At 43.3% G+C, this 26,912-nt stretch overlaps 1 long non-coding RNA gene across 1 annotated transcript in view; it reads left to right on the top strand.

Annotated features, from left to right (window-relative positions):
• The window catches only part of LOC142141022 (uncharacterized), a 50,350-nt gene that overhangs the window by 1,176 nt on the left and 22,262 nt on the right, over positions 1–26,912 (top strand). The gene's annotated exons all lie outside the window — the stretch shown is intronic.

Genomic DNA, 26,912 nt, shown 5'->3' with positions numbered 1-26,912 from the left:
CTGGTCCTCTTCTCATCGCTACAGCCTCCAAGCAGCACTTCTTTCTTGCAGAAGCAGTCACTGCTTAGTGTGGTCAGGTCATAGTCTCACGAGACCTCCTCACTAAGCAGCGCACTGCACACCACGCCCGCACTAATAGCTAATAACCTCAGATTAGCTGCGCCTGCCTAACGGGAATGCATGGGCAGTAGCATACAGGGGCAATCTTCGTTAGGGCCCTCCAGCTGCCCAAGGGCCCTGGGCTATAGCCCAGAAAGCTCACTGCACTAATCCGGGTTTGGTTACGCATGGCTGCGGACATAAAGTGCCAATGCCGTGCCACAACATCGCAGATTTCCCTTTGTAACCCTATGGGGTGCGAAGGGAAATCTAGGGAAGCTGAGTTCAAACCGAGCGGTCAGCGAGGTACCCAAAGAAAATCCAAAACAATGGTCAGGCAGGCGGCAGAGGTCAGATACCAGGAAGGAGTTAAAGAGTCCAAGGGAGAATCTGGATAGATACAGCGTCAGGAATAGCCAAGTTAGGAACTAGGTCGTCAGAACAAAGAAAGGGATGAAACATCCAAGGTGCTGGAGCTTAGGGAACCTAATACTCTGGGCCCTAATGGTGCCAGAGTCATCTTTACATAGAGGGCTGGAGCGCTAATTACCGGCGGTGATGTCGTAAGCAACCACCACCAGGTCCCAGCGTAGTCTAGTGCCAAGCAACGGGATGCGCATGCGCAGAGGAGGCATCCTGGCAGCCGGAACTGATGCATCTGGTTGCTCAGCAACTAGACGCGGCACCCGAACAGGAAGAAGGAGACCGTTCCTATGTGAACAGAAGAACACAGGAACTGTACCTGACACTCATATAGTCTCCGATGATCCAAACGCACAACTGCAGAGTGCCACTGGAGGAAATCTCGTTCCTATCCTTTGCCTTCATCTAGGTGTACAAACGTGTCTCGCTTTCTCTCCAATCTCGACTCTCTGCAATTGGGCTTCCATCCCCAACATTCCACTGAAACTACGCTGACAAAAGTGATTGATGATCTATTTACTGCAAAGTCTAAGGGTCATTTCTCTATACTCATTCTCTTGGACCTCTCTGCTACTTTTGACACTGTTGATAACCCTCTTCTCCTACACACCTTTCACTCCATTGACCTTCGTGACACAGTTTTTTCCTGGTTCATTTCCTACCTATCGAACCACTCCTTCAGTGTTTCTACTTCTGGCACTTCCTCCCCTCCACTCCCACTATCCGTTGGGTTCCCACAGGGCTTGGTTCTTGGTCCTTTACTTTTTTATTGCACACCTCTTATCTTGGGTCACTAATTCACTCATTTGGCCTGCAGTACCACCTCTAGACTGATGACACACAAATCAATATCTCTTCTCCTGACCTCTCCCCTCCTGTACTATCTCGTATAACCAACTGTCTCTCGGCTATCAGCACATGCATGGCCCAGCGCTACCTAAAGCTCAACATGTCCAAAACAGAGCTTATTATCTTCCCTCCTGCCAGAATCACCACCTGCCCTCAAATCTCCCTCACTGTTAATAATACCTCACGGTATCCTGATTACACCCTTGGATCAACATCCACTATCTGGTCTCTTGTTCTGCGCATGTGCTACCAACTACTCTCTCTTCCCACTCTTGAATCCAAGACTTCTCCCGTGCTGCCCCCCTTCACTGGAACAACCTTCCTCGCTTCATCCGTCTCTCTCCCAATCTGTGCTCTTTCAAACGGGCACTTAAAACTCACCTGTTCCTTAAGGCCTACCAACCATCCACTTAACCTCTCATCTCTTCTGCTCGTCCTCCCCTGACCCCTCTTCTCTCTCCCCTTTGCTTCACTGTCTCCCTTTTGTGCCTGACTTTGTTTACCCTCCCTTAGGATGTAAGCTCGTACGAGCAGGGTCCCTCTCCCCTCCTGTCTCCATACCTGTTCTTCTGCTCCGTCTCTACTGTATTTGCCTGCCCGGAGTTTCTGAAGTATTGGTACTTTGTGTTTATTGTTCTGTACTGTTTTACCCTGTATAGTCTACTGTTTGTACCTTGTACGGCGCTGCGGAAACCTTGTGGCGCCCTACAAATAAGCGATAATAATACCACAATTTCTTCAGACTCCCAAGTCTGCTGCTTTGGTGTCACACTTGACTCGACACTCTGTTTTATTCCTCACATCCAGATTCTCTCCCAGTCCTGTCGATTCCACTTTGAAAACATTGACAGAATACGCCCTTTCTTAGTCAACATGCTGCCAAAACGTATCCATTCTCTCATTATCTCCCGTCTTGACTACTGCAACCTTCTACTATCTGGCATTCCCAACACCCATATATCCACACTTCAATCCATCCTAAATACTGCTGCAAGACGGTGTCACACGCCGACCCCGCGGACGGGCACCGGCGTTGTTACCTTCCTCCTATAAGCGGTGATCACGGTATCCTGATTACACCCTTGGATCAACATCCACTATCTGGTCTCTTGTTCTGCGCATGTGCTACCAACTACCCTCTCTTATGTCCTCCTACCTGTTCCCATTGGTACTGGCATTTTGGAGCACTATTTAAACCTCCCATTTCCTTCTGTCTTTCAATTTCTGGTAAGCATCATATATTCTTGATATTTGGGTTAAAAAAATAGAGAATACTTAATGTATTTCCTTTACTATTATATATGTATACTAAATGGTATTCTTTTCAGTTTCGCAGATGTTTTTATTGACTGGCTTGGTCGTGCACATGATGCCAGAGTGCTTTCCAATTCAGACCTCTACTAAATTGCATAACCAATGGCTGGCTTTTCCCCAGAGAGTTAAGAATTTATTGGATGTTTCAAGTAATGTGTAACCTACAGTGCTGGTCATGACATTTTTAGCAATTTTATTTATTATATATTTTTTTTAGTCCTACCACTTTTAAAATTTGACAGCATGGATTGCATATTGCCATATGTGAACCTGCTCTACTGTTTCATTAACACTGCTTTATTGTTTTTCAAAAATCCAAGATGGTCCACAGAGTGGAGATACCAGTTCATATTATTGGAGATGCTGCGTATCCATTGAGGTGATGGTTAATGAAAGGATACACCCAGCATCAACTACTTTCACGTGAACAGATGCAGATTCACCTATATCCTTCACTCTGCCCGGATGGTAGTTGAAAATACATTTGGACGACTAAAAGGCGTGGGCGTTGTTTGTTAAAAAGGAATGACATGGACATCAACCTAATGCCAGATGTAGTTGCTGCTCGTTGCATTTTACATAATATATGTAAAATTCAAAAAAGATCAGTTTCTTCCAGAATGTAATATAGAGGTTTCTGAATTGGCTGACAGTCAGGTAGATGCAGTCACCTTTGAGGGAGAGAGACCTAATAGTGCTGAACTCATCCAGAACATTATTACTGCCAATATCACATAAATGCTAGACACATACTCTGCATTAGGATTGGTTGTTAAGACACATTGTTTAGTATTTGCAAAAAAAATGTTTTAATTGTTAACGAGTCACACTTGTGTAAAATTGCACTTCACATCGGTGTAGACCATTTATATTAACATATTTTACATACAGTAACAGTAATGTGTTTAATTGTAAGTATGGTTACATACACAACAACCTGTATACCTTGTGTTTCAAATGTAACCCCTGGGTATGCTGCAGCCAGGGGCTACTAGTCACAATTGCATCAGTAAGAAAAGAGATGGACATTTTCATTTACCAGTTCAGGAAGAGAAACTACATCTCCCACAAGGCTACTGTGAAAAAGGGGTGAATCCTAACAAGACTGAGAAACCCCAGGGGAGGAGGAAGGGGGAGGAGCATCCTGATAGAGACTGAGCTGTGTGACAAGTCCAAATAAGGTGACCCTAAACATAACATAAGGGCACTGGATTGATGGTCTGAGCAGAGAGAACAGACAGTCTTGAGAGATATCAGAGCAGAGGGGAGCGGTGAGCAGAAACTGCAGGGAAGTCCTAATTTTAAGCTGTAGGAGGAGGTTTGCATGCATCTCTGAAGAAGGACATTTTGCAACTCAGCTATTCTGGAGGGAATCAAGTTCAGACCCTGGGAAGCACACTGGTGCAGATAAGTAACTGGTTAATTTACCTATCTGTTATTATTCAAGTGGGGTTTGGACTGTATTTGGCCACAATGGCTGAAGAGTCAGGTATAGATGGGTGTGCAGGTAAATATACAACAAGTGTTTGTTTAATCAGCATTTGAGTTTATACCACAAGGTAATCCCTCTGGTGTTTTAGTTGTGGAACTACAAGTCCCAGGATATAAAAAGCAAGAATACATTTTACAGATGTTGCTACAGGAAGGTTTGCATACTGTGACTGTTGGACCTTATTGTAAGTGATTTAAAGACCCCTAAAAGCTGCAAACTGAACACATGCTGCTTCCATGCCATGCTGGTATCCATACAGAAGGGCACCAACTTGCAGTGCAGTGCTCCATCTGTGTGGTGTGTTTGAGTGCTGCCAGTATGTGTGTTTGGCAGTATATGGTAAAATATAAGCAAATATATATGCATTTAACCTTTGAGATAATTCAAGTATCATTAGCCAGTAAGGTTAACATATGATATATCGGTCTGGTGTATAAGGTAGTAATAATTAATGTTTATGTCTTATAATATTTATATTATTGATTTACTGAGAGTAATTGTGTTAACCTGCAGTTCATAGTTAGTGCCCTACTTTCATTCACACTGTATTGTATTGTTCACACTTTTGTTTAAAATTATGCCAAAGTATATTTTTCTCATACTTGCCTACTTTTGACAGGCTCCCTCCGGGAGATCACTAAAGAGAGGTGTGAAGGGAGGGTGTGAGTGATATATGCATGTTTGGGGTCTTTTTCCAGTGGTAAAAAGACCCAAAGCAGGCATTATGTCTCTGGGGGACGGGGCCAAAATGACGCTGCCCCCTTCCGCCCATACACCCCTCCATGCCGGCAGATGCGGGAGAATTGCCAGCACTCCCAGGATTCCGGGAGACCTACCCAGAATTCAGGAGTCTCCCGGACATTCCGGGAGAGTTGGCATGTATGAGTTTTCTATAAAATCACAAAAGCTGCATTTATTGTATCTAGTTCAATAAATGTGCCGGATTGGCTTCAGCAGCACAGAGTGTGTCACAGTGTGTTAGTACTGGGGAGGGGGTTTCCCAAATCTCCACCTGGTGTATTTCAAGAACACCCCCCAAGAAGAAGAAAGTGGTGATTCAGGTGGAGGCACCGAACACCATGTACAGAGATGAGAAGCCTCTACACCATTCAATGTATATATACCCTCACAACGCATAATACCGAAGGGGGTGTTACTCAAATAAAGAAATTGCAAAACACCACACTAACATCTCTTCCTTTCCCCCGCTTTTTCCTTCCCCCCCTGTCCCCTGCTTTCTCTCTTTTCTTTCCCTTTCTATGTTTTTACTTTTATTGACAAAGTTCACATTGTTCTTCTCATTTGCAAGGTATTTGTTGTTTGATCAATGTAACTTAACCTTTACACTGTTTTGAAAATTGAAAAATCTTCCTAATAAAATGTTTAAAAAAAAAAAGAAATTGCAAAACATTTGTAATGATTTCCGTAATTACAAATCACCAATATTTTTATTAAAAAAAACATAACAGAAAAAACATTAAAACCATTGCAACTGCCTGTACATCTTTACATCAGAATTGGGGGAGTGTCCACTGTGCTGGATTCAAAAGAACTTGGACCTCCACCGTAATTGGAATAATTTGCTGCAGAATAGTGTTGGGAAGGGAGTAAATGTGGTGTGGGCCCTTGCACTCTGGTAATCAAATAATCTAGGAAAGACAGCTGACTCTCTTTTTTCTCTGCTGATACACTTATGCAGGGTCATTAGTTGAGCCATAAAATTGCTTTATTGCTCCCGTTCATGCTCCAAGAACCTCTTCTTGCAACTGCATAGCCGAATCCATCTCACTCAGCTGCTCCACCAATATGGTAGACATTCCTTTAGTGACTTGTTCCATCTTTGTGTTCCTTGATGGAACAGTATAAACTATACAAAATTAAAATAAAAGTAATAACAATAACACAGAAAATCCGCAGTAAGACTAGGGAGGCATGCGCTGAGTCTGATTTCAGCCCTCCATATTGCTGATAATTAATACTATATAACGCGGATATTTTCATTATGATTGAAAATATATATTGCAAAATGTATCACAAAAAAAACACAGCAGAGAAGAAATTATTAATAAATAGGCCCCAAAGGGTGTTTACTTACTGTTTGAATCCAAAGGCTGTGTATCAGTGTGATCCGCTGCTTCTTCAATACTACTCCCTAGGTCTTCATTAATAGAGGAATCATGTTCACTATCATCTGCCATCTCTTCAGTCACCATCTGTGATGACGGCGAGCCAGCACAGCTGCTTTCAGGGATTGCATTACTGTTGCATAGGGCTGATTAGCCAAATACAACATTGCAAGTCATAATATGGCCACTCCATGAGGCCATGCACTTTGCTGTATTACTTCCTAAGGGCTTTGAACTTGTTGACAACTTGCTACTGTGAGCACTTTATCCCCCGGTCACTCACTATCTTTGCAATGTTCCCATAAATAGTTGCATCTTTCACTGTGCCAGTAATTAGCTTTTTTATCTCCTCCTCCCCTGTTACAGTAAGTAGCTCGCTGACTTCTGCGTCCTGCCAATTCACCATCCCTTCCTTTCTGCAGTTCTGCGGCATATAGAAGATGTCATCAGAGAAAGTTTTGGCCCCTCCATTGAGCTGCTTTTAACTTACTCCGGGAACATATTTCAGATATCAGCGTATCCAACTCCAACCCTGGAATAACCCTAATCACGACCAGGTTCGTGGACCCGGGTCACATGACCTGAGTCGCCCCATTCACACAGATACATGACCTGGGTTATTTCTGGGTCCATGGTTCTGTGTAAAAGGGGTATAATACACACAGCTGTCCCAATGTCCACTCCAAGCCCCACTCCTCTGTTCTCTGCTGTTTCCTCTTCCACTTAGAATGTAAGCTCTCTAATGAGCAGGATCCTCCATACCCTTTGTTTTCATGTCTGTATTTATTTTGTCTGCCTTGTACAGTATGTTCTTGTTTTATGTATTGGTGGTAGTAAGCATATCGATGCTGACTACCCCAACAAGACTTACCCTTACATCTTAACAGCGAACGGCTCCTTCCCGATCAGGCTCCAGGACAACTGATGTGACAAACGACTGCAAGGCATCGCGACGAACGAAGAAGCCGGCGGGACTTGATGACGTCACTGGCGACCGCAACGCTGTTATCGGTGCTGTTAAGGGGGTAATGTAAGTATGCAGTCATGGACAATGTACAGCGCTTTGCAAAGTACATTGTCCATGCTCTAGCAGCAGGACGCTATCTCCGCTCACCTGTCAGTGGTCAGCGTGTCTGACCGCCAAATCTCCATCACCCAATCAGGATGCACCTTATGGTATATAGAGCACCCTCTGACACATTGGTGACAAAGTATTGGTTCAGTCCTGCTTCAGCTCTTCCTGAAATTCTGATCCAGTATTCTTGGTTCTGACTCGGCTTCCTGGTACTATTGTTCTGTGTTTCGTTTTGGTACCTTGCTGCCTGGCTGGTTTGACTATTTGGCTTGACCTGACTTCTCTCTGGAACCTCCCTGTGTACTGCACCGCTCGTTTGGCTTTGACCTGGACTACCTGACTACACCTGTCTACTACTGTTGCTACATCAGTGACTGTCTTGGAGAACTGCAACCTGCGTACCCCCTGCAGCTAAGCCCAAACTCCCTTGCAGGGCTCCCTGGTGAATACCGGGGCTACGTTGGACTCCGCGCCTCCCAATTCAGTTGCGCTAATACCGGTTAGCGGTCATCTCTGAAATTCCGTGACAGTATACTCATATGAGTGGACAGGACGAACTCTCAGCGCAAAACCTTTTGCTGGACTTAGCCCAGAAGGTGGATCAGCAAGACTCCAATCAGGGACAACTCTTGCAATGTCTACAAGGGGTTATTTCTCGTTTAGACACCCTCCAGTGGTCTTCTCCAGCAAGTCAAGCGGCCTTAGCAGTAACGGTTTTCTTCACAGCCACAACATCTACTGCTAGCACCTCTAGTTCCTGAGGCCTACGCATTCCACTGCCAGAGGAATATGATGGCGATCCTAAGAAATGCCGTGGGTTCCTTAACCAGTGCGCTATTCAGTTTGAGCTTGCCCCGGAAAATTTTGCTTCCGAGAGGACCAAAGTGGCTTATATAATTTCCCTCCTCTCTGGTTAAGCCTTGGTTAAGCTCCCGTCTAATCTTGACAACTTGGTCTCTGTGTGTTAAGGTGGACATCCGCCACAGGGAACGTACTCAAGAATGAAAACGGACTCTGCGCTCCTTCTCTCGCCTCAATTCCAAGTTCCAGCAATTCCTCCGTAGGAACCCATGCAAATTGGCCGTTCTCTTCTTTTCCAGGAGGATCGTGACAGACACATCAAGAATTGTCTTTGCCTTTATCGCGGGTCACCTTCTCTCCTCATGCTCCAAGAGGTCTGGAAACGCCCCCATCCTAGGCGATGACGGGTGTTGTCCTAGGATCCAAGTTCCTCACTCCCTACTCCTTGAGAGATTCTGAATTTCTGATGCCTATTACGCTATTTTCTCAGGATGGCCCCCAGCAATTGCCAACTTTTGTGGACTCTAGATCTGCTGGGAATTTAATTTCCGTTGAGTTGGCTTCCAAGCTTTGTCTCTCCATCCTTCCATTGCCTCAGCCTCTGGCACTGACCATGATTGATGGTAATCGTATCAGCAACTGTTCCATTGACCGCATTACCAGTCCTTTATGGCTGGCGGTATGAACGCTTCACTCTGAGTGAATAAGTTTCCTGATTCTTCCTCAGTACGTCAATCCTGTTCTCTGGGCCTTCCCTGGCTTAAAGCTCACAATCCGCAGTTCGATTGGTCTCATGCCCAAGTCATTTCTTGGTTATCCACCTGCAAACAACATTGTTGATTTCTGTACATGCTCCTAAGGCTTCGATCTCCTGTCTAGCCTCTACTCTACAGCCTGCTCTTCATGAGGCCTATGCCTCAAGAAGAGCATTAATCCATTAATTGATCCATTAATCCATAATCAATTAATTGAGAATATTGTCTTATATAGACAATATTATTATTATCTGGGATATATATTTATTACAGGAGAATCCTATAATTACGATTTTTAATTTCCTCCTTGTCACTCACCGGACTGTTAGTGCCTCTAGGTTGGGACATGGGTCTCTCTCGCTCCTGCCGGCGCCTCTCCTGAGCCGCGGCCGTCCGCCATCCTGACTAAGATTACGCATATGCAGAAACCCTGAACTGTTAATACCTCGCCTCTAGTCTCATTGGTTAATTAATCACCTCTCAGTACTTAAGGCACCTGTTGCCCTATTACCTTTGCCTGTTCTTGGTTCTCATTCCTTGAGACTCTGAGGTGTTTCCTGTTTCTGCTCGTGTTATCCGTTTGCTCCTGGACAAGTCTCCTTTCCACATCGGTAGTAGAACTTACCTGCTGCAGACTACTCTCACTACCTCCGTTACCTGCCTGCTCCTTGACAAGTCTCCTCTATACATCAGTGGTACAACTTGCCTATTGCAGACCACTCACGTTGCTCCTTTACATGCCTGCACCTGGACAAGTCTTCCCTTCACATCAGTGGTACAACTTGCCTATTGCAGACCACTCACGTTACTCCGTTCCACGCCTGCACCTGGACAAGTCTTCCCTTCACATTAGTGGTACAACTTGCTTATTGCAGACCACTCACGTTACTCCGTTCCATGCCTGCGCCTGGACAAGTCTTCCCTTCACATCAGTGGTACAACTTGCCAATTGCAGACCACTCACGCTATTCTGTTACACACCTGCGCTGGACAAGTATTCTCTACATATCCGTGGTGAAACTTACCAGCTGTAGACCATTCATGTTTCCTTGTGATTTAGCTACTACTCCGTATGGTACCTATTAGCTGGACTAAAGTCTACAAGTGCCTCTGTATTGTAGCTGCAAGTCGCTGACTTTTCTACTATATTGTTGATTGGTCTTTGCCTAACGTTATCCAGTTATCAAGTACTGGCCTGCTATATGCTACCTGCGTGCTTAGGCACTTGGACTCTTTCCTCATTTTATCCTGTTTACTAAACTGCTGTACCATCACAGTTCCACGGTGCCACGACTCGGCATTTATACTATTGACATTCCTTTCCTCTATTCTACTGTATGGTTCCACTGATTCACCACACTACCCAGAGGTCCGCACTTCTGGTAAGTGTAGCTACACCTGGTGAATTCTGGGTAAAACTCCTAGTGCCCGTGACACTCCTGAAGATTCATAAATCTTTAGATAATGCTTCGGGGAGACAGATTATAGTTGGAATGGATTTCCTAACATCTCATGCCTCTCTCTAGGTAGATGTATTCCTCAAAAAATATGTTTTAGAGTTGCCGGCTTTTTTGAAAGATACCACTTTGTTACTACAATTGCTGGGGTCAGTTAAATAGAAGGAAAGTTACAGATGGGTAACTATTGACGTCCAAGCTCTCTATACTTTTATTAGTCATGAAAAAGGAATTGAAGCGATAAGGCATTTTTTTAGAGCTTGATCCAGATATTATTACTGTCCATAAGAATTTTATATGTGAACCTGTCTTATTTATCCTTTTAAACAATTATTTTAGATTTTTGGAGTGTTTTTATATTCAAATTTGTGGCACAGCGATGGGCACAATCTTTGCGCCCAGCTTTGCCAACCTTTTATATGGGCAATTATATTTGCTGTAAGCTTGTAACCTTTTTGAGGAAGTCATAATGATGAAATGCATAAAGAGACAAAGCTATCTGGATCAGCCTGCTGGGGAGAACTCTTTTGTGGCCAGAAATTCATATCCCTGGATCATCAGCAGGATTATTGTTTTCAGATAAGCCACTATCTATTTTGCTCTATGTACGGGCATATGATTGTTACTTTTAAGTGTTATTAAAGAACTTTTATGTAATCTTACTGAGATATTCCTGATTTTATAGCATCATGTAATTAGATGTTGATTATAGCATATTGCACTATGGTATTCTATTTGTTTTGAGTTCCAGTGTCATATCGGATTGATTACCCAATTTTGGGAATCTGCTGAGGTGGACTATGGCTACTTCCAATTTATACATTAGATAAGCGCTTTATTCATGTCTTTTTGGTACGCGGCTACTCATCCACACTATATATTTATGGTGTTTATTGATTCACACTATGTTTGGTACTTCTGTTGTCACTCACCGGACCGTGAGTGCCTCTTCCCGGACATTTAGGAACCGTGGTCGTCCACCATCCTGAGGGTCTGCGCATGCGCAGCCCTTTTCTATACTTCAGTGTATACCCCTTTAACTCAATTGGCAGATCAGGCAACCTCCCTATATTAAGCACCTGTGGTCAACACCACGTTGCCTGATCTTGGAGTCTCATTCCTCATGAGTCTCTGAAGGTGTTCCTGTATTACTTGTGTATTCAGCGCTGCTGATTCCTGTGGTTTCCAAACCACTTCTACTACTGTGGTTTCATACCACTTCCACCATCAACTGTATCATCATGACTGTTTGCTGATTCCTATCCGCTGCCTCCGTGCACTACAGTCTTCTACACCACTTCAACGTTATTTTATATCAATGTGACTGTTTGCTCATTGCTATCCGCTGCCTCCGTGCACTCCAGCTTTTACCTCACTCTCCTGCTTCTCATCAAGTCTGTTTGCTGATTTCTATCCGCTGCCTCCGTGCACTACAGTCTCCTGCTTGCAACTCGCCTGTGTTCTACATCGTGACTGCCAGCTGATTACTATCCGCTGCCTCTGTGCACTAGAGTCTCATCTCATCTTTGCTGTGACTTCCTCGAGACTGCCGCTTTCATTACCATCTGTTACACTTCGTGATCAACAGCTCCTGCCCTGCGCTGCACTCCGGTTTCCCATCGCTGTTGGTTCCTGTGGTTGCTACTGGTTACCTCCGTGTGCCGCTGAGTCCTGCTGCGGTGGTCAACGCTATCGTCCATCTCCTGCTGATCCACTCTCCACGCCTTCACGTGTTCCACTGGTCTCTACCCTCCTGTCAGCATTGGATTTGTATTTCATCTACTACCCTCTGCTGGATCATCTCCATTCTCCTGGGTCTCCTATGAGTCCAGTTCCACGTGTTGCTGACTCCTGTGGATTCGTGTCCCTGTCGGTCTACTCACCTGTGCGCTGCACCTGCTAGACCGCTGCTTCACCTATCCAGGGACTTCCTATCCAGTCGGTCTCCAGCCGCTCAGGTACCGCTGCAATCCCATCTGACTGCTACTGCTGAACCACGGTATGCATACTTCTCATTGACTGTGCTGTGTATTGCATATCTTGCTGGACTGTGTTTGGTTCTCTCTGGAGTCTGCTATCCGCTGAGTCTATTGCCATCATTGACTGTGTTATCATTGTGCTGGACTACTTCAAGAGACTTTCTAGATTGCAGACCTGATGTCACTCACCGGACCGTGAGTGCCTCTTCCCGGACATTTAGGAACCGTGGCCGTCCGCCATCCTGAGGGTCTGCGCATGCGCAGCCCTTTTCTATACTTCAGTGTATACTCCTTTAACTTAATTGGCAGATCAGGCAACCTCCCTATATTAAGCACCTGTGGTCAACACCACGTGGCCTGATCTTGGAGTCTCATTCCTCATGAGTCTCTGAAGGTGTTCCTGTATTACTCGTGTATTCAGCGCTGCTGATTCCTGTGGTTTCCAAGCCACTTCTATTCCTGTGGTTCCCATACCACTTCTACCATCAACTGTATCATCAGGACTGTTTGCTGATTCCTATCCGCTGCCTCCGTGCACTACAGTCTTCCATACCACTTCTACCATCAACTGTATCATCATGACTGTTGCTGATTCCTATCCGCTGCCTCCGTGCACTACAGTCTTCTAAACCACTTCAACGTTATTTTATATCAATGTGACTGTTTGCTCATTGCTATCCGCTGCCTCCGTGCACTCCAGCTTTTACCTCACTCTCCTGCTTCTCATCAAGTCTGTTTGCTGATTTCTATCCGCTGCCTCCGTGCTCTACAGTCTCCTGCTTGCAACTCGCCTGTGTTCAACATCGTGACTGCCAGCTGACTACTATCCGCTGCCTCTGTGCACTACAGTCTCCTGCTTGCAACTCGCCTGTGTTCAACATCGTGACTGCCAGCTGACTACTATCCGCTGCCTCTGTGCACTACAGTCTCCTGCTTGCAACTCGCCTGTGTTCAACATCGTGACTGCCAGCTGACTACTATCCGCTGCCTCTGTGCACTACAGTCTCCTGCTTGCAACTCGCCTGTCTTCAACATCGTGACTGCCAGCTGATTACTATCCGCTGCCTCCGTGCACTACACTCTCATCTCATCTTTGCTGTGACTTCCTCGAGACTGCCGCTTTTCATTACCATCTGCTACACTTCGTGATCTACAGCTCCTGCCCTGCGCTGCACTCCTGTTTCCCATCGCTGTTGGTTCCTGTGGTTGCTACTGGTTACCTCCGTGTGCCGCTGAGTCCTGCCGCTGTGGTCAGCGCTATCGTCCATCTCCTGCTGATCCACTCTCCACGCCTTCACGTGTTCCACTGGTCTCTACCCTCCTGTCAGCATTGGATTTGTATCTCTTCTACTACCCTCTGCTGGATCATCTCCATTCTCCTGGGTTTCCTATGAGTCCAGTTCCACGTGTTGCTGACTCCTGTGGGTTCGTGTCCCTGTCGGTCTACTCACCTGTGCGCTGCACCTGCTAGACCGCTGCTTCACCTATCCAGGGACTTCCTATCCAGTCGGCCTCCAGCCGCTCAGGTACCGCTGCAATCCCATCTGACTGCTACTGCTGAACCACGGTATGCATACTTCTCATTGACTGTGCTGTGTATTGCATATCTTGCTGGACTGTGTTTGGTTCTCTCTGGAGTCTGCTATCCGCTGAGTCTATTGCCATCATTGACTGTGTTATCATTGTGCTGGACTACTTCAAGAGACTTGCTAGATTGCAGACCTGATCAGTCATTTACATATATATATATCTATATTGTGCATATTACTGTGGATCGTGTATAAGGTGCCTGTGTATATCCTGTGTTGCAGTCTTCCCCCGTGCACCTCCTCACATATATATTCAGTGGTACAACTTGCTGATGTCAGACCACTGATCCCTGTTTCCGGTATCACCTGTTCCATTATCCTCTCACATAGCAGTGGTACAACTTGCTACCGCAGACCACTGACTACCTGGATACCTCCACTTGGATTCCATTCCTTCACTCAGACAGCGGTACAACTTGCTACCCGCAGACCGCTGACTCTCATCACCTCCTTGTTTCTGTTGGACATTCCTCCTCACTATAGCAGTGGTACAACTTGCTATCGCAGACCACTGACTACCTTCACGTGTCCTTGTCCATACAGTTCCTTGTGTATCATTACCTCATTATTACCAGTGTTGCTAGTCATAGACTTTCCTGAGCATCTCCTCGGCCATCATTTCATGTTCCGTGATCACCCAGCTACCAGAGTACCCTATTACCATCTACATTGCTCTGGTAAGCCTACCATCTGGTGATCCCTGGGTAAAGACTCCTAGTGCCCGTGACAGTAAGATCAGGCCATGACAGACCCAGATACGGAACCTACAGCCAAAGAGATGCTGCGGCATCTGGTTACTCGTATTGAGCAACAGGAAGTTCGCCAACGGCATTTACTGCGGTGTTACCAGGCCTTAGCCTCCCAAAGACCGTCTGTACAAGATGCCACAACTACTGTTGATGCTCCTGTGCCTTCCTCCGTTTCCCCAGTGCCATCCCAGGTGTTTACAGCTTCCACGCTTCACCTGCCTACTCCGTCAAAATACGATGGAGACCCCAAAACTTGTAGGGGTTTTCTTACTCAATGCTCAGTTCATTTTGAGCTCCAACCTCAAAATTTTTCTACCCATCGTTCCAGAGTGGCCTATCTTATTTCATTGTTTTCTGGACAAGCTCTCGCATGGGCTTCCCCTCTGTGGGAGAGAAACGATCCATTGTTACAGGATAGTGCCGAGTTTATTTCCACGTTCCGAAGTGTATTCGATGAACCAGGTCGTGTCATTTCCGCTGCATCCAGCATTCTCCGTCTTCGCCAAGGATCTCGCACTGTGGCTCAGTACGTCATTCGATTTAGGATCTTAGCCTCTGAACTTCAGTGGAACACTGAAGCACTAGTTGCCGCCTTCTGGCAGGGGCTTTCCGATAAAATTAAAAATGCACTGACTTCACAAGAACTACCCTCCTCTTTAGAAGATTTGATCTCTCTTTGCCATCGGGTAGACCTGAGGTTTCGTGAAAGAGAACCTGAGAAAACAACTTCGGTTAAAACACCTCCTCTCTCAAATCCTCAATTTCACCCAGCTTCATCTCCGGTGATACCCATGGAGATAGGTCGCTCCAAATTAACTTTAGAGGAGAGGGACCGAAGAATAAAGAATAGACTTTGTATCTATTGTGCCGATTCTACGCATATGCTCAATTCTTGTCCCAGGAGATGCCGGGCTCTAACCAATACTGGGGAGATAAGGTTAGGGTTCCTGCAGTCCTCTCCATCGTCTATGAAATCTAAAGTCTGCGCTTTTGATGTGACTATTTCCTTTGCTACCAAAACCTTTGAGTCACAGGCATTGATTGATTCCGGAGCAGCAGGAAATTTTATTTCCAAATCATTAGTAAATCAATGGTCTCTACCAGTGATTACCTTAAAAACACCCATTACTGTGACGGCTATAGATGGATCACGTCTCATCAACGGTCTCATCACCCAGAGTACGTCTCCAGTAACCCTTCAGATTGGTGCCCTGCATCATGAAGAAATATCGTTTTTGATCCTTCCTGTTACGACAAGTCCGATTGTCTTAGGCCTTCCATGGCTTCAGTGTCACTCTCCCCAGATTGACTGGCGCACTCCTCGAGTTACATCTTGGGGAACTGAATGTCATCATCGTTGTCTCTCCCAAGTGGTTTCATTCAAAAGACAGCATTCGTCTATTCCACCAGGTCCTCCTCCACAAGATCCTTCATCTACGGATCTGTGTGATAAAGTTCAGTCTGAACGCCTTCCTCCTCATCGGGCGTTCATGACGTCATCGGACGTTGAAGATGGATCTCAGGAGTCATCTTCAAAAAGTCAAGTGCTGGTGGTTCACGGTCACCATCCGTCTTTTCCGGAATTTCCTGCCCTCCCGCCCACCCAAGTTCCTGCGGTGGAAACTGTTTGTCAGACCTTTAAAAATATCTGGTCTCAGGTCAAAACCTGTTTAAAGAAGACATCTATCAAATATAAATCTTTCGCAGATAGGAAGAGGCGGGCTATTCCACCACTAAAAATTGGAGATCGTGTCTGGTTATCCACAAAAAATATTCGTTTGAAGGTTCCATCCATGAAATTCGCCCCTCGTTTTATTGGTCCATATAGGATCATTCAAGTTATCAATCCAGTATGTGTGAAACTCCTTCTTCCTAAGAGTCTTCGGATTTCTAATGCCTTCCATGTATCTTTGCTCAAACCTCTTATTATCAACCGTTTTTCAACTCCTCCCTCAGCTCCGCAGCCAGTTCAAGTTCATCAGGAGGAGGATTTTGAGATTACCGAGGTACTAGATGCAAAAATTTCGCGAGGAGTCCTCCACTTCCTCGTTCATTGGAAGGGCTTTGGTCCTGAGGAGCGCTCTTGGATCAAAGCTGAAGATCTTAATGCTCCTGCCCTTTTGAAGAAGTTTTACTCCAAAAATCCGGACAAGCCCGGTTCCAGGCGTTCTGTGCCCACCTTTAAAAGGGGGGGTACTGTCACTCACCGGACCGTGAGTGCCTCTTCCCGGACATTTAGGAACCGTGGTCGTCCACCATCCTGAGGGTCTGCGCATGCGCAGCCCTTTTCTATACTTCAGTGTATACCCCTTTAACTCAATTGGCAGATCAGGCAACCTCCCTATATTAAGCACCTGTGGTCAACACCACGTTGCCTGATCTTGGAGTCTCATTCCTCATGAGTCTCTGAAGGTGTTCCTGTATTACTTGTGTATTCAGCGCTGCTGATTCCTGTGGTTTCCAAACCACTTCTACTACTGTGGTTTCATACCACTTCCACCATCAACTGTATCATCATGACTGTTTGCTGATTCCTATCCGCTGCCTCCGTGCACTACAGTCTTCTACACCACTTCAACGTTATTTTATATCAATGTGACTGTTTGCTCATTGCTATCCGCTGCCTCCGTGCACTCCAGCTTTTACCTCACTCTCCTGCTTCTCATCAAGTCTGTTTGCTGATTTCTATCCGCTGCCTCCGTGCACTACAGTCTCCTGCTTGCAACTCGCCTGTGTTCTACATCGTGACTGCCAGCTGATTACTATCCGCTGCCTCTGTGCACTAGAGTCTCATCTCATCTTTGCTGTGACTTCCTCGAGACTGCCGCTTTCATTACCATCTGTTACACTTCGTGATCAACAGCTCCTGCCCTGCGCTGCACTCCGGTTTCCCATCGCTGTTGGTTCCTGTGGTTGCTACTGGTTACCTCCGTGTGCCGCTGAGTCCTGCTGCGGTGGTCAACGCTATCGTCCATCTCCTGCTGATCCACTCTCCACGCCTTCACGTGTTCCACTGGTCTCTACCCTCCTGTCAGCATTGGATTTGTATTTCATCTACTACCCTCTGCTGGATCATCTCTATTCTCCTGGGTCTCCTATGAGTCCAGTTCCACGTGTTGCTGACTCCTGTGGATTCGTGTCCCTGTCGGTCTACTCACCTGTGCGCTGCACCTGCTAGACCGCTGCTTCACCTATCCAGGGACTTCCTATCCAGTCGGTCTCCAGCCGCTCAGGTACCGCTGCAATCCCATCTGACTGCTACTGCTGAACCACGGTATGCATACTTCTCATTGACTGTGCTGTGTATTGCATATCTTGCTGGACTGTGTTTGGTTCTCTCTGGAGTCTGCTATCCGCTGAGTCTATTGCCATCATTGACTGTGTTATCATTGTGCTGGACTACTTCAAGAGACTTTCTAGATTGCAGACCTGATCAGTCATTTACATATATATATATCTATATTGTGCATATTACTGTGGATCGTGTATAAGGTGCCTGTGTATATCCTGTGTTGCAGTCTTCCCCCGTGCACCTCCTCACATATATATTCAGTGGTACAACTTGCTACCGCAGACCACTGACTACCTGGATACCTCCACTTGGATTCCATTCCTTCACTCAGACAGCGGTACAACTTGCTACCCGCAGACCGCTGACTCTCATCACCTCCTTGTTTCTGTTGGACATTCCTCCTCACTATAGCAGTGGTACAATTCGCTATCGCAGACCACTGACTACCTTCACGTGTCCTTGTCCATACAGTTCCTTGTGTATCATTACCTCATTATTACCAGTGTTGCTAGTCATAGACTTTCCTGAGCATCTCCTCGGCCATCATTTCATGTTCCGTGATCACCCAGCTACCAGAGTACCCTATTACCATCTACATTGCTCTGGTAAGCCTACCATCTGGTGATCCCTGGGTAAAGACTCCTAGTGCCCGTGACACTGTTTTATGTGTTTTATTCTAGGATGTACATCTTCAAAAAGATATTTTAAGACGTGAAGCAGCCTATTGTATGTGTTGAATATATTTATTATTTACTCAATTGTTAAATTCACTGAGCGCCCTTTGTCTATTTCACGTGTGTATGTGTATATATATATATATATATATATATATATATATATATATATATATATATATATATAATCCCTCCCAGATATCCAGCAAATTGGGCCATAAGCTGAAAGATGTATAGCAATCATAGTAATGCTGGTGTATTAATGGTATTCTACATCCAGATCCTGATGGAATGTGACTTACAAAGGACTTACATAGGAATTAAATTATATAACTCACTTATTTGTCTCAGTGGTTCCAATGCTGTAGCTCCCAGCTTATGACTCCGTCCGGGTGCTCTGTACACAACTGTCAGAGAACATTACCCAAAAGTACAGCAGTATGTTTCCTCGCCATCAGTAACGTTAGTATTAGCAAAGGTGAGTAGGTCTTCACATGAAAAGAACTGTAGAGATTGATTTCAGCACTGGTAACAAGTTCCAATTAGATCAATTACGGAACATAAATCCTGGAGGTAAAAAAAACTGGTACAAGTGTAAATATAAAATGAGTCCAATATCAGATAAGTGAAACGGCGATCCCAGTGCAAAATACTGACGCGTTTCATCTGTTGAACCCAGACTTTATCAAAGAAAGAATAAGATTCACTCTCTTATGACCTACATTATATAGAGCAAATCCATCCAGCTCTTGTCAAGCAATATGTCACTCACCGGACCGTGAGTGCCTCTACTCTGGTGCGAGGTCCTCCATCTTTTCTACCTACACCTGTGTGGAATCGTGGCCGCTCGCTATCCTGCCATCTGCGCATGCGCAGATCTCGCTATTAACTTCACCTGTTCATGGAGGTGATTGACAGATCAATCACCTCACCCTATTTGAGGCACCTGCAACCCTAGGTAGGGGCCTGATCTTGAAGTCTCATTCCCTGTGAACTTCTATAGGTGTGTGCAGTTCCCAGACTGCTTCCAGCTTTACTCGTTATACAGTTTCTCAAACTGTGTGCAGATTGTTCTTTCTACAGCTTCCACGCTGCTCCCTGCTCAACTCGGCGGCGGTTCCCACACAGCTACAACACTATCATCCCGCTGATCGTGTCACAGCTTCCACGCTGCTCCTGGCTCCACTCAGCAGCGGTTCTCTGACCGTTCCAACGCTGACATCCTGCTGATCATGTTACAGCTTCCACGCTGCTTCCCTGCTCAACTCAGCGGCGGTTCCCATACCGCTACAACGCTTCATCTCCCAGCTGATTCCGGATCTACACAACTGGGTATGCGTTACTACTATTGACTATTATCTATGCTACTCACATACCAGTTGCATCCGTTATTGTTTATTGCGCAGGGTACAAGTACCCATATAGACTGTGTTTCCGCTTTGCTCCAGTTAGGACTGCTGTCACTCAAGCTCGTTACATACTCACGCTACTACTTGGCGTCATTGTGCATAAACTGCTGTGTTCAGCTTCTCCTCACTGCAAGGCACCAACTATATATACAGACTATTCATTGTGTCTTCCAAGACATTGCTATACTCGCGCTGTTCCCATACAGCCACACCTGGACAAGTCCTCACTCCCTCCACAGCAGTGGTACAACTTGCTGCACGCAGACCACTGACTGCCCTGCTACATACCTGCACCTGGACAAGTCCTCCTATCACAGCGGTGGTACAACTTGCTACTCGCAGACCACTGACTACCCTGCTTCCTATCTACACCTGGATCCGTTTCCTCACCATAGCGGTGGTACAATTTGCTGCCCGCAGACCACCGACTACCCTGCTACCTACCTGCACCAATCCTATTCTTCACATCAGAGCAGTGGTACAACTTGCCGTCCGCAGACCACTGACTCCTCCTCTACCTATCATCACCGATCCACGTCCAGCTGATATGAAATAAAAAGCATACAAGCCAAAAACGAAGTACTAAAATAATACAAATAATCTAAAACTCTGGTAATAACCATTATAAAATGAGAAATGAACATATATAAAGAAAGTCCAATATAAAAAAAGTATCAATGTTATGAATCCAAGCCACAGATATAAGTGGCAGCCATGTAATTGTATGGCAACAGCAATTATGTATGTTATAAATCCAAGCCACATATATAAGTGGCAGCTATGTAATTGTATGGCATTAGCAGCAGCTATGTATGTTATGAATCCAAGCCACATATATTAGTGGCAGTCATGTAATTCTATGGCATTAGCAGCAGCTATGTATGTTATGAATCCAAGCCACATATATTAGTGGCAGCCATGTAACTATGGCATTAGCAGCAGCTATGTATGTTTTGAATCCAAGCCACATATATAAGTGGCAGCCATGTAATTGTATGGCATTAGCAGCAGCTATGTATGTTTTGAATCCAAGCCACATATATAAGTGACAGCCATGTAATTGTATGGCATTAGCAGCAGCTATGTATATTATGAATCCAAGCCACGTATATAAGTGACAGCCATGTAACTGTATGGCATTAGCAGCAGCTATGTATGTTATGAATCCAAGCCACATATATAAGTGGCAGCCATGTAATTGTATGGCATTGGCAGCAGCTATGTATGTTATAAATCCAAACCACATATAAGTGGCAGCTATGTAATTGTATGGCATTAGCAGCAGCTATGTATGTTGTGAATCCAAGTCACGTATATAAGTGGCAGTCATGTAATTGTATGGCATTAGCAGCAGCTATGCAATTATATTGTGCCACAATACACACAGTGAGACAACAGTTGTGCAATTTTATAGTATCACCATGAAGCACATAATGTACACTATAACACATCTCTCATACCACATCAATAAACAAACATTCAGAGTAAATTAGAGACATAGATGATTATTTATATATTAATAAAAAAATATAAATAAACTAAAAATAGAAAATTAAAACACAAATAAACAATACAATCTCTACAGCATTAAACTAAGTAGATAGTCTGGATCCAGAGTTAATAGCTCAAAACAACAACAGCAATGTTAATTGTAATAATGCATTTTAATAGTAATAATAATAAAAAAAAATGGTTAATGGGCATATAATGTTGAAAAAACTAAAACAACCATTAATATTAACTAATACAAAACTAATAGCTCACTGTAATGAACTGGATCAAGTGTAATCTTGATTACATTAGCACTTCAATTCTCAAAAAAATCCAAAGCCTCATTTAGTCCGTCTGGAATGAGTGTTTGTGATCTAAAGATTCATTGGGTTTCTGCTTCACATAATTTCCTAAACCTATCACTTCCCTATATGTTTTTTCAATTTGCTCAATACCTATTAGCTGTAAACCTTTTGGATCCTGATTATGAACTAGAGAGAAATGTCTTGAAAGGCTATGGGTTTGTAGACCTAAGATTATGGTGTGTATGTTCTCTAATGCACATTTTTGCCTGGTGGTTCTGCCTATATATTGGTATCCACAGGGACAATCAAACCACATATATAAGTGTCAGATATGTAATTGTATGGCATTAGCATCAGATATGTATGTTATGAATCCAAGCCACATATATAAGTGGCAGCCATGTAATTGCAGCTCATATATCACATAATCCGATTCACAATTTATATATTGTCTTATTTAAAATATATCTTTAAAGACTGTGGAAAGAATCTCTTTGCCGTTATTCACTATAAATGTGCAGGTCATACACACATTTTTGTTATATCTATAACAACCAAGTGGCTTTAGTGGAAGCCAACCTGGAATATTCAATATTATTGTTTTATTAGATTTGTAATAGCTAGGGGCTAAGAAACTCTTCAAATATATATTCTTTCGAAAGATTACTTTAGGTTTATAACCCAACAGAGGTGCCAAGGTTGTATCTTGTTTCAATATTTCATAGTTATTAATAATCAGTTTCCTAATGCACATCGATTTTCTGTTATATTTAGATATAAATAAGGGTAAATCTTGACCTTGACTACTCCCATTAGTAGGATCAGTCCCTAACTGGTCAGTCTTACATTTTGGTTTGAGTAATGTTGATCTTTCTACTCACAAAATAGATTATTTTGCAACCTGCAACAGGCTACAAGGTTAGCCTCTTTGTATGAATGCCAGGCACATCTTATCTGCCTGTATAGAAAAATCTTCATCTAATATACAAATGACCCATCTCAGATGGTTCATTTGGCTCTTTGGTATATTGTTAATCCAGGGTCTATGGTGACCACTGGTATAATGCAAAAAATTATTGGTGTTCACAAGTTTATTATAATTTGTAGATATAATTTTATCACCCCGAACAAAAAGGGTAACATAAAGATAATTAATCTCAAACCAAATGTGTACGTAAATGTGAGGTTAAAAGTGTTAGTTTTAAGAAAAGAAACAAACTCACCTCCCAAATCAGGACCCCCTTTCCAAATAATAAATAAATGATCTATATAGCGGACATAGAACACCAGATTTGCCCCATATGGGTTATTCCAAATCAATTGTTCTTATAGCTGACCCATATATAGGTTTGCAAAGCTAGGGGCAAATCTCATGCCCATGGCGGTCCCAAGTGTCTGTAAATAATAAGTGATGTCAAATAAAAAATAGTTGTAAGTATAAAGAAAATGAAATCCAAAATAAATGAACAATGGGGGCCAGAGATATTGCTATCCTCAGAATGTTCAAGCCTAAATGCTTCAACACCCAGGGAATGGGGAGTATGGGTGTACAGTACTTGCACGTCAAGAGTAAGGAAATTCATCTCTGGCCCCCAGGTAAATCCATCCAAAAGTTCCAATAAAGATATAGTGTCACGAATGTGAGAACGTAAAGAAGTAACGTGAGGTTGCAAATAGGGATCAACATAAAAAGATAGATTAAAAGTTAAAGAGCCTATGCCAGAAATGATAGGTCTTCTCAGTGGATGTATAAGAGATTTATGAATTTTTGGTAAAAAAATAAAATATTGGTGTAATATGGTGATCAGTAAACAAAAAGTTAAATTCATCTTTAGATATTAAATACTCATCCAAAGCAGTTTGTAAATGTAACTTCAATGTCTGTTTATACTCTGATGTGGGATCTGCATCCAATATTTTATAAAAAGATTGATCATTAAGTTGTTGAAATAATTTTTAGATATAGTATAAAGTATTTATAACCACAACACCGCCTTCTTTGTCGGCTGGTTTTATAGTTAATTACAAATCCTTATCTAGTTGCTTTAGTGCCATTCATTCCCCTTTTGATAAGTTTTTCATCACCAAATTATTCTTAGGGTGTATCTCACATAAACTTTTAAAATCATTAAGTGTTTTCCTATAAAAACATTGTATAGCGGGACTTCTATGGTTATTAGGTAAAAATTTGGATTTCCTTTTAACGGCAGAACTATTCAAAGTAGTCAGACCATTCATACTTGCATTAATGTCAAAGATAGAACTTGACTCATCTCTCACATTAGAAAAAGTATTATTTTCTTACCATAAGGACTCCAATATCTCTAGAACAATTATATTGTCATTATCAAGAATAATGGTCACTGTATTGCCATTCATCCTTTTAGTCTTCTTTTGGGCAAAATATATTTTTCTACACAATGCCCTAATGAATCTATTTAGTTCAGAAAAAAAGATCAAAAAGATTGGGGTTAGTAATAGGGGTAAAATTTAATCCCTTAGTTAACAACTTAATTTGGTGCGAAGTCAAAAAAAATTCGGATAAATTAAAGATAGCTTTAGTGTCAGCTAGCTTGTGTACCATTTTCTTAAACTTTCTTCCTCCTCTCTTGCCTCAAAATCTCTGGGTCTTTTTGGGGATCTTATATGAAGTTCTTGATACCGATTTCTGTGAGCAAATTGCTCTAAGTTCTTCCTCCATCCTTAAAAATGTTGATCATAATCTCCTTCCTTAGGGGTTGGACCAAAGGTCTCATCTTTGTGTCGTGTCCTTGGGCCTTCACATATCTTGGTAGTCCGTCTAGGCTTGGCACTGTGCTTCTCAGAAGGAGAATCTTTTAATTGTATGTTTTCATTCAAAACTTTCTCATTAAATCTAACGTTATTTATCCTCTCACGAGATCGGGAGAAATTATTCCTTCTACGTCCTGATGAGTTAAATGACCCATTTTTTTGTCTAAATACAGGTCTATATTGATTATCTTTTCTATAAGTACTAATTTTACCCAATTCATTATCGGCTATGTCCCTCATAAACTTCTTCTCTTTAGATAGGACTAGGTCCCTCTCATAATCCTCAACACATTTATTGATAATATTGCCTTTCCTCACAAACTCTTGAGAATCCTTGAACTTAGATAAATGTAATTTAGTTTCTTCAATTTCTCTAGTAACATCTTCATCAGTGACATAGAGCACCCATCCAAAATGGCTTCCCACTCCTTTAGTAACTCAGTGTCATCATTTATAGCTAATATTTTAAAAATCCTTAGCCCCCTAGGAATTTTTTTATTATCAATATAATTTTGCAGAGAGATGCTGTCCCACCAATGACGCATCACATCTTTCAATAAGTTCAATCTCATAAACCCTCTATGTAACTCAGGTTCACTCCCAATATTATTATTATTATTTAATTTAGATAAATATCTTTCTCTTCTCATTTTCCTTTCATTATAACAAATGAATTCTGCCATGGTTAACAATGTAACAAATACCACTTAATAAATAGCGGCCCACAGCGACACGGATCAATCAATTGAAAGTTGCCAAAGAACAAAAAAAGAAAAAGGAATCCTGAACTGGGCTGCACCACATCAAATAAACACAAATCACAGCTGCAAAGCAGGGCCAATTTACCAATTTATGAGGCCTATTTATTATATTTATTGAGACATTAAAATATATATTTTTTTATATACTATTATATTTGGTTTTATGTATCCTGCCATGGTTTCCTTTGACACCTATATATCACTTTTCAGTGCTGCTTTTTCTTTTTTGTCTGTGGTTGTTTTTGATTACGGGCTAGCAATCGGCCCTGCTTTGCAGCTGCAATTTGTGTTTATTTGATGTGGTGCAGCCCAACACAGGATTCCTTTTTCTTTCTTTGTTCCCTACTCTCCATGCTCAAAACACCTTGCTGTGGTCACTTTTTGGGTTGTTCCAAACCCTGGTGTTGGTTTCGGCCTGAAGTCCAGCCTGACAACTTTTTTAGCTGTCCGGGCCATATTTTCAACAGCGTAATACTGGTCAATAGCTGTGGTAATCTCCTCAAACAACTGAGGGGCAGTTTGTAGAACCCATCTCCGTTGTTTCCAACTTGCGGATCCGGTCTAAACCACCAGCAATGGAATCGTTTTGCCCCCTCGGGCCCTGTCACCTCTCTCCGCACCAAAATTGTGACCTTCAGTCTCTGAAAATCCGCTGCCTGGTCCTCTGGCACATCCATATAGGCCCGCTGGGCATCTCCTGTCAAATAAGCAGCCAGTTTCTCCACCCATTCACTTGTTGGCCAATTAAGACATGTTGCTGTCCTTTCATACATTGACAAAAATTCCTGGACATCGTCCGAGGAGGTCATCTTTTGCAAGACAGCGGGTTCGTGCTCGCTTTGTCAGCGTTGACCTGCAACAGTCTGTTAATTTTCACCTGGGCCTTTGGTGACGGCTAGCATTTGTCCCTGCTGCGTCTGCTGTGTGGCAACAACATTAGTTAAAGCTCAGAGGATTCCCTTCATCTTGCTATCCAATCCAGTGGGATAGCGAAACTGTCCCTCCTTTAACATACACTGACGAGCAAAACGGAAAAGATAGCAACAACAACAACAAAAATGTTTTTTAAATGTCAGCTTTTTGTGTAATGTCTTCGCTAGCCACAGCTGCTACATTTTGTCTCAAATAAAATAGGGAAAATAAACACACACAAAGAAAAACACTTTTTATTTTCTTTTGAATATCACACTTCGCTTTCTTGTCTGGATGGCTGGGTGGACAGCTGTGTTTTTGGCTGTCCTTTTAAGATCCCACGATGACACCACTTTGTAGAAATCACCAAATAAAGATTCCTTGCTCCAGGCTTCTTAAACAGTAGCTGTTTTATTTTTAGCATAAAACAGCACATTACAAACATAAATGATCCATGGCTTCCTGACACACTATCTCAGCCCAGAGTCCCTGACTATTGTCCAGCAGGATAATGCATCCTGCCACTTTGCAAAAATTGTGCAGGAATTGTTTGAGGAACATGACAAA

The sequence above is a fragment of the Mixophyes fleayi genome, chromosome 1 (genome assembly GCF_038048845.1).
Source record: "Mixophyes fleayi isolate aMixFle1 chromosome 1, aMixFle1.hap1, whole genome shotgun sequence".
NCBI classification, from domain to species: Eukaryota; Metazoa; Chordata; class Amphibia; order Anura; family Limnodynastidae; genus Mixophyes; species Mixophyes fleayi.
The sequence above is the reverse complement of the archived record's forward strand: the minus strand, read 5'-3'. Positions and strand labels throughout refer to the sequence as shown.